The sequence below is a fragment of the Triticum dicoccoides genome, chromosome 6B (assembly GCF_002162155.2).
Source record: "Triticum dicoccoides isolate Atlit2015 ecotype Zavitan chromosome 6B, WEW_v2.0, whole genome shotgun sequence".
Lineage (NCBI taxonomy): Eukaryota > Viridiplantae > Streptophyta > Magnoliopsida > Poales > Poaceae > Triticum > Triticum dicoccoides.
The window spans coordinates 89,547,898-89,557,404 of record NC_041391.1 but is presented as its reverse complement, the minus strand read 5'-3'; the positions used below and the strand labels follow the sequence as shown (position 1 = coordinate 89,557,404).

Below are 9,507 nucleotides of genomic sequence, written 5' to 3'. Positions count from 1 at the left end.
TCTTCAAGAACTGAAATTATCGGTAACAAATAGTTTTGTGATAAGATAATTCGTAACGAGTAAAAAGTGAAAAAAGTAGCTAGGTGCAGCAAGGTGGCCCAATACTTTTTATAGAAAAGTACAAGCCTGGACCAACTCTTATATAAAGCAAAGCGCTCCCGAGGACACATGGGAATTACTGTCAAACTAGTTTTCATCATGCTCATATGATTCACGTTTGTTACTTTGATAATTTGATATATGGGTGGATCGATGCTTGGATGATGTCCTTCCTTGGACAAGCCTCCCACTTATGATTAGCCCCTCTCGCAAGTCCTCAACTACGAAAGAAGAATTAAGGTAAACCTAACCATAGAATGAAACATATGGATCCAAATCAGCCACTTATGAAGCAACACATAAACTAGGGTTTAAGCTTCTGTCACTGTAGCAACCCATCATCTACTTATTACATCCCAATGCCTTCCCCTAGGCCCAAATCATGGTGAAGTGGCATGTAGTTGACGTTCAGATAACACCACTAGAGGAGAGAGAACTTACATCTCATCAAAATATCGAACCAATACCAAATTCCCATGATAACTTATAACAAGACTTCGCCCATGTCCTCAGGAACAAATGTAACTACTCACAAAGGATATTCATGTTCATAATAATAGGAGTATTAATAAGAATTAAGGATATGAACATATGATCTTCCACCGAATAAACCAACTAGCATCAACTACAAGGAGTAATCAACTCTACTAGCAACCCACAGGTACCAATCTGAGGTTTTGAGACAAAGATCGGATACAAGAGATGAACTAAGGTTTGAGAGGAGATGGTGCTGGTGAAGATGTTGATGGAGATTGACCCCCTCTCGGTGAGAGGATCGATAGTGATGACGATGTCTATGATTTCCCCCTCCCAGAGGGATGTTCCCTCGGCAGAACAGCTCCACTAGAGCCCTAGATTGGTCCTGCCCAGGTTCCGCCTCGAGAAGGCGGCGCTTCATCCGGAAAGCTTCTCTCTTATTTTTTTCTAGGGAAAAAGACACCATATAGCAGAAGATGGGCATCGGGGGCCTGCTAGGGGGGGCACGAGGTAGGGGGCGCGCCCAGGGGGGTAGGGCGTGCCCTCCACCCTCGTGGCTGGCTTGTGCCCCCCCTCTCTGGTGCTTCCTTTGCCCAATATTTTTTATTGATTCCAAAACTGATCTCTGTGAAGCTTGAGGACTTTTGGAGTTGTGTAGAATCGGTCTCTAATATTTTCTCCTTTTCTAGTCCAGAATTCCAGCTACCGGCATTCTCCCTCTTCATGTAAACCTTATAAAATAAGAGAGAAAAGGCATAAGTATTGTGATATAATGTGTAATAACAGCCCATAATACAATAATTATTGATATAAAATCATGATGCAAAATGGACGTATCAGTGGACTAGACATCTTTTGGAACCAAGAAATAAAGTTAGAAGTTATTGGTTACTCTGAGTATCATATTGATGTTCGTGTTGATGAGATGATAGAAAATCGGATTAGAATCACCTTTGCTTATGGTGCATCACAGATGCAAGAGAGATACAAAACGTGGAATATGTTGTGTGGCACAGCTGGTACAAGTAACTAACCATGGATGGTGATCAGAGACTTCTATGAAGTCCTCCATTCGCATGAACAAGATGGAATTGGTGCAAGGAGTCAAGCCCAAATGGATGTATTTCGTGATGCATTGAACACTTGTACCCTTTCTGATATAGGGTATAAAGGGCTAGATTAGCATTTGAGAAGAAGGTAGTGGGAGGATCTTACACCAGAGTCCGTCTAGACCGAGGAGTGGCAAATCCAGAATGACTCCTAACTTTCCCCTCGGCATCATTGGGGCATCTAATAGCGGCTAGCTCAGATCATGTACCACTATTGCTATGCCTGCATGGATTGCACGCACACAGAAGGGACGAAAGACCATTTAAATATGAGGTAGCATGGGAGTGGGACCCAACACTCCTAACCGTGGTGTGCAATGGTTGGTCACGAGCATCTGGGAACTCGATGGAACAGATGCAGAGCAAACTGGGCTTGTTGTCGAGTGAGCTAGCAACATGGGGTCTCGTGCAATTCGGAAACGTATGACAAGAAATCGACGTTTTAAAAAATGAGCTTCAGGTGTTGCGCGTTGTTCCTGGGTGCACCAGGCCATCTCAGCAGGAGATTAAAACTAATGACGGGCCTTCATCAAGAGGAGATCCTCTAGAGACAACATGCAAGAAATCGAATGGTTACTCCACGGTGATAAAAACTCTTATTTCTTCCACCTGCGGGCCAGCCATAGAAGTGCCGGAAGAATCAAAACAAAGCTTTGCAATGGCCTGATGGACAAATCACAGATGATGTACCCGAGATGGAGTCCATGATGATAGCCTTCTACAAAGATTTATATACTTCCGAGGGGGTAACGGGGATGGAACAGGTCCTTGATACCATGATAAGTCTCCAACGTATCTATAATTTATGAAGTATTCATGCCATGTTTACAATAGAACTAACCCGGACTGACGCTATTTTCAACAGAATTACCGTGGTGTTGTTTTTGTCCAGAAATAAAAGTTCTCGGAATGCAATGTAAATCAACAGAGAATTTTTCTGGAAAATATTAAATATACTGGAACAAAGAGTTACTGCAGGGGAGTCCTATGGGCCCCAAGAGGGTGGAGGGCGCGCCCACCCCTGGGGCGCGCCCCCTGCCTCATGGACTCTCCGTGGGCCCTCCTAACTTGTTCTTGACGCCAACCTCTTCTATAAATACACAAACCTCTAGAAAATAACCTTAGATCGGAAGTTCTGCCACGGCAAGCCTTTGTATCCACGAGAAATCAATCTAGGCCCTCTCTGGAACCCTATCGGAGCGGGCCATCATCACCGGAGGCCATGCGAGAGGATCCCGGAGGGGACATCATCGCCATGGAGGCCAAGGACCAGAGGGAGAACCTCTCCCCATCCAGGGGGAGGCCATGGAGGAGGAAGAACAAGGGGGAGAACCTCTCCTCCTCTGTCTTGGTGGCGCCGGAGTGCCATCGGGAGGGGAATCATTGCTGCGGTGATCGTCTTCATCAAAATCACTGTCATCATCACCATCATCATCTCTTTTATGCGGTCCACTCTCCCGCACCCCGCTGTAATCCCTACTTGAACATGGTGCTTTATGCCACATATTATGATCCAATGATGTGTTTCCATCCTATGATGTTTTGAGTAGATATCCTTTGTCTTTGGGTTGATTTATGATCTAGATTGGTATGAGTTGTATGTTTTATTTTGGTTGTGTCCTATTGTGCCATCTGTGTCGCGCAAGCGTGAGGGGTTACCTCTGTAGGGTGTTGCAATACGTTCATGATTCGCTTATAGTGGGTTTCTTGAGTGACAGAAGCATAAACCCGAGTAAGGGGGTTGTTGCGTATGGGATAAAGGGGACTTGATATGTTAATGCTATGGTTGGGTTTTACCTTAATGATCTTTAGTAGTTGCGGATGCTTGCTAGAGTTCCAATCATAAGTGCATATGATCCAAGAAGAAAAAGTATGTTATCTTATGCCTCTCCCTCATATGAAATTGCAATAGTGATTACTGGTCTTGTTAACAATTTCCTAGGACAATTCCGCACACCGACCCATCATTATTCCACACTCGCTATTTATAATATTTAGTAATATATTTTAACATTATGATAACAGCACATACTTTTATATTTTAGCTCTCTGATGCCATGCAAACTTATCCTCTTCATACCCACAACATAGTTTTATTTCTCGTTTCTAGTTGGAAGCAAACGTTTGGTGTACGTAGAGTCGTATCAATGGCAGATTGGAGTTGAGAGAATCTTGATCTTACCTTTAGCTCCTTGTGGGTCGACACTCCATATTTATCACTTCCACCTTTGGGAATTGCTACGGTGATTCCTTGCACTTGGGAATTATCATACCATTCCATGCAAAGTCACACATGAGATGAATGATGTGTTAAACGCTCCATACACCAAAGAGGAGGTAATAGGCCTTATTCCAAATGTTTGATACGTCTCCATCGTATCTACTTTTCCAAAATCTTTTGCTTTGGACTCCAATTTGCATGATATGAATGGAACTAACCCTGACTGATATTGTTTTCAGCAGAATTGCCATGGTGTTGTTTTTGTGTAGAAATCAAAGTTCTCAGATTGACCTGAAAATTTACGAAGAATTTTTGTGGAAAATATAAAAAATACTGGCGAAAAAAGATACCAGAGGGGGGCCACCCAAGAGCCACAAGTTCTAGGGCCGTGCCTACTCCCCCCAGGGCGCGCCTCCCAGGCTTGTGGGCCCCCTGGACCTCTAGCAACCATAAAATCAACTCCATATATACCTATTTGCAGACAAAAATCCCAAAGAGAATGATTCATCATGTTTCATGATAGGAGCCGCCGTCAACTCCCGTTCTTCATCGGGACGGATGATCTGGAGTCTGTTTGGGGCTCCGAAGAGGGGAAATCGACACCATCGTCATCATCAACCTTCATCCATCGCCAATTTCATGATGCTCACCACTCACTACTAGGAACATGCTTATACGTAGAACTTTACCAGTAGCACATGTTTAGGACCCCACGCTACTGGTAAGTACCAGTAGTGCTTGGTACAAAACGCGCTGCTGGTATTAATTAGCAGCAGCGTGGGTTGTTTTGGGTAGCGCTACTAGTAAGTGTGCCACACCACACCCCCAGATTAAGACAGAGTAGCAGTGTGGGTGCTGAACCCAGCGCTACTGGTAAAAACATATCTGTAGCGCCTGGTAGGCAAAACACGCTATTGCTATTTTTTCTGTGTAAACTTACAGGCCCCTATCCACTCCCCTGATCCACTCCCACCCGACCAAACTCTCGTGAATCCCTAGAAAAAACTCTCGTGAATCCCCTTCTCTGCCGCCACCACCCATGCCGACCCGTTCCGGCGAGCTCCGGCCGAAAGCGAAGAACTCACCGGAACCAGAATCATGTGCGTTCGCCGCACTGATAGGGGTGGGAGGCGGCCCTCTCTCCCTTGCCCTCTCCGCTTCCAGCTCGGCCTCCCTCCTCCGCGTCGGTGGTGACTCCCCGCAGTGTGGGAGACCCAGGTTTAGTCTTTCGCCCCGCCCCGGTGCTGCGCTGCTACTCCCCTCCCGCCCCGCCGACACCGACGCCGATGGACCGGGAAGAAGGTAAGGCGACGGCGAGCCTGCCGGATTTGGGAGCGACTGTGGCTAATTCTGGGGACGATTCCCGTTGATGTGCAGTGACGGAGTCCCTGGGCCAGGTGCCCCTCCTGCAGTGCCTCCCCGACTCTTCCATCCGTAGGATTGCCGACGCCGTCCAGGTCAAGCACGACGGTGAGTCACGCCGTCCCCCGTCCGAGCGCTGTAGTCGGCCCGCCGTGTTTGCCTACTTTAGGCGAGCGCAACCTGAATCTGGCTTGCGTCAGCTCAGAGTACTCTCTACTATTAGCTTACTGAATTACTGAGGATGCTCTCTGTGCCAGTCATGATTTATAGTTCACTGTACTTCATATCACGCACATGATTCTGTGTGCAGCTCACTGACCACGAACGATTTACTAGTCTGTAGTCTGTACTGGCGCTGCACTTCAATGCGTACTCATTAACTAAATGATGTTTAGCCCTTGACTCTTCGGTGTGTGCGCTTATCTGGAATGGTGGTGATTTTCTATTCACTGATTGTGTGGTCTGGGATCAAAGTTGATTTTTGCAAAAAAAAAATCATGCTGGCATTTTGCAGAACCTGGGGATTATATTGCTCGTGAAGGTGAACCCATAGATGGCCCTTGCATCATATTGGATGGGCAGGTATTAGTCATGCTAGTTCTTGCTTCACTTATTCATAGAGACACCTTTCTTTGACAGATTTGCAGAGTTCATTATAATGCTGTTGTTCACTATGAAAGGTCACTACTAGGAAAAAGCCTATAGATAGAGCAATAGTAGTTTTATTGGACTATTCAAGTGTCAACTCTTCTTATAGATATCTTCATATTTAATCTGTTGAGTTTGTAAAAACTTTATTAACAAATAGCTGCAGTTGTTGTGCAGATGGAAATAGTTAGGCTCTTTTACATTGTAGGAAATTCTGACATGAGCTTGTCCTCATGGAAAAATCATTCATACTGTAGACATCTCTAGTCAAACTCCTGCAAAATTTGCAAGTACTATTTTGAATGGCCATTCTGACACATTCAGGTGTTTTTGTTTGGTCAACAACCTATGACATCCCAACTCCACATTTTTCTTATGTCTATTTCTGTAGAATTTGCATCCCAGTTAGGCTCTTAAGGATTATAAGCACATAGCTAGAATTATGTACTATGCAATTCATTATTATCAAACATGGAAATATAAGGAACTGGTGGAAGTTCAAAGTTCCAGCAGTGTCTTGAAACAATTTTCCTGGAAATTATCTGTTAGAAGATAGTCCTGGAGTAATAAGCATTCCTGCAAGAAGAGAAAAAAGAACTTAACATGCTAATAGATGACAATCACGGCTAGAAATCCTCTATGTGATGCATATATGTGAGCTATTAAATTCAATGTTCAGTCTTCCCGTCATCCGGGTTTTGTACAGTTCAGCTGGCGTCCATTTTGTGTAAAGTGACTACATAAGTGACCATATTAATTCTTCTTGATTATACATCAACATTGCTCTAAATTCACCTTTTTGTTCCTGGGGCCCATTTGGGCAAGGTTCCATTCGCTGAAGTAGTAGGGGGATGCATACTGCTAACTTATACAGAGAAAATAAGTATTTTCTATGCATTCTAGCATTAGTTGTACATGCTGTCTTTTTAAATTCACCTTTTTGTTCCTGGGGTCGATTTGAGTAAGGTTCCATTCACTGAAGTAGTGAAAATTAGGAGCCATGAAAATTAACTAAAAAAGTAAAAACAGAGGAGAGGGTGCAGTGAGTAGCTGGGTCCCTAGCAACCAAAAGAAAAAAGAGCAAAACAGAGACCAATTACTTAATGTTAATTGTCTTATCTTGTGGTGTACGTCATGCAATTTTCTGTTCAGCAAACTGCTTGACCAATATTAATTATTTAGTAGGCTATATTAGTAATTTGATTTTTCTTGTTTTGTGCAGTTTGGAGAAATTCATGGTTATTTACAGTTTTGAGTTAGATTTACTCCATTTGAAATGAGGTACGTAATAACCTTCTTCTTGGCTGTATCATATATCTTCGTCGTTTTGGTCAAACTAGCATAAACCTTAATTCTTAATGCTGATGTGTTTCCACCCAACTCATACAGTAAGCCATGATGGTTACTTGATTTGCGTTGGCTTAACTTTCGAGGACAGACGTTTCCCTTTCACACTAGTAGCGATTGATTTGCTCCATCCAGGAGGCATGCATTATGCAAAATGTCTATATCAGCTAGAGAAGTAGTGGAAATCAGTAAACAATATTATTCTTATGCCTTATCTGAATAGCTTGAGAAATTCATATATTTATCTGTTGTTAATCCTTCCTTATTTAAAATATTTATTCGTTAAATGTTGGTGGGCAGGGCATATATACTTGATTGGGTATACAGAATCTTACTTGCTTCTAAATCCGCTGAGCTGTACTGATGATGGTGTGTTTTCTACTCACACATTTTATCCAAAGGATCCTTATGACAAAACGACTGCCACTTCTAGGTTGCTGGTATGTATTTTCCCACCATATGTGTATGCTTGTGCTTACCTCCATATGTATGCTTGTGCTTATCCCCATCCGCCTCGGCACATTCAGTCCAAATTTGACCAAATACTGAATATGGTGCACTTGTCGGTGCTACGTGCCATGCATCTTGGCCCATCTTAGGGAAATAATCAGTAAAGGCAGTAGTGTTTAGTCGTCCGCCACAGTGACTCGGTGGCAATATTAATTAGTATATCTCGGCCCATTGTTCTTGCTAATGAAGACTATTACCGACATCAATTATCCTTTCCTGTGTCTCAAAACTATCAACTTGACTCATAGAATGATCTTTTCTTTAGGATTCATGTTTTTCTTGTTATTATACATTACAATGAGTTCATTGTATTCAGTTTCTTTACAACTTCATGCACCTGAGCTATTTGCAGAAGGAGGGGAGCTGGCCTTCTTCACGTCTCGGGGCATTGTCTTCCTTGGATTCAACAAGGAGGGGACCCGGCCTTCTTCAGCTCTCGTGCAGCAAGTATGGACAAGCATCTGGTTGTTACTATTGATTCATGTGCATGTGCTAAAATGAAAGAAAATACTATACTGGATTTGAATGAGGAAACGAACTAATAAGTGTTTACTTCCCCGACGTGGGCGCAGGGGTGATCGATGTGGACCACCACAACCAGGTGGGTGTTGTGCTCTTCGGAGACTGCATCACGCAAATGATCGTCCAGGTGATTGCAACGCCGGAGGTCACCGAGGTGGAGGACCTCAATGCCACCACCCAGAGGGAGGGAGGGTTCGGGTCCACCGGCGTTTGAACTCCGAGCCTTGGTAGATACATCTAGAGAAGTGGTCTGGTTGTTTGCGTCTGATGTTAAATGGGATCTCGTGATCCCTTGGAGTTGAGATGGTCAATGTTGCAGCCATGAATGCTGGAAGTGCTAAATTGGTCCTGTGACCTTAGTTTATTCTGCATTGGACGTGTGTTGATTTCCATCCATGAATATTGCATCTGAATTTGATTTTTTTAATTTCTAATTACTTAGCTGTAGCGTGGGGTGGAAATGGAGCGCTACTAGTACATACCATAGTAGTAGCATAGGTGGGAAATGGAGTGCTACTAGTACTTAGGATAGTAGTAGCGTATGTGGAAAAAGAAGCGCTACTAGTACTTAGGATAGCTATAGCACGGGGTAAAAAACGCGCTACTTCTAAAATTTAGCTATAGCGTCGTAGCAGTAGCACGGGAACCCATGCTATTGGTATGTAAAAAACCTACACTACTGGTAGTGTTTTCCCTAGTAGTGGCTGGGAGTGAGTAATTCCTTTGTGGGCTTGTTGGAAGGTGACGGGTTAGATGAGATTTATCATGTAATTGAGTTAGTTTTGTTAGGGCTTGGTGCCTACTATCCACTATGTTCTGAGATTGATGTTGCTATGACTTTGCTATGCTTAATGCTTGTCAATAGGACCTGAGTGCCATGATTTTAGATCTGAACCTATTATGTTTTCATGAATATATGTGAGTCCTTGATCCTATCTTGCAAGTCTATAGTCACCTATTATGTGTTATGATCCTTTAACCCCGAAGTTACAATAATCGGGATACTTACCGGTGATGACCGTAGTTTGAGGAGTTCATGTATTCACAAAGTGTTAATGCTTTGGTCCGGTTCTCTATTAAAAGGAGGCCTTAATATCCCTTAGTTTCCATAAGGACCCCGCTGCCACGAGAGGGTAGGACAAAAGATGTCATGCAAGTTCTTTTCCATAAGCACGTATGACTATATTCGGAATACATGCCTACATTACATTG

The 9,507-nt window shown here is 43.5% G+C and overlaps 1 long non-coding RNA gene across 1 annotated transcript; it reads left to right on the top strand.

The window, feature by feature from the left end:
- The first annotated feature begins 4,884 nt into the window (after positions 1–4,884).
- On the top strand, positions 4,885–8,661 carry LOC119324817. Its single transcript, XR_005157200.1, has 7 exons — positions 4,885–5,208; positions 5,284–5,376; positions 5,783–5,850; positions 7,139–7,197; positions 7,564–7,703; positions 8,126–8,220; positions 8,346–8,661. It is a non-coding gene; the product is annotated as an uncharacterized LOC119324817 (long non-coding RNA).
- Positions 8,662–9,507: the final 846 nt, after the last annotated feature.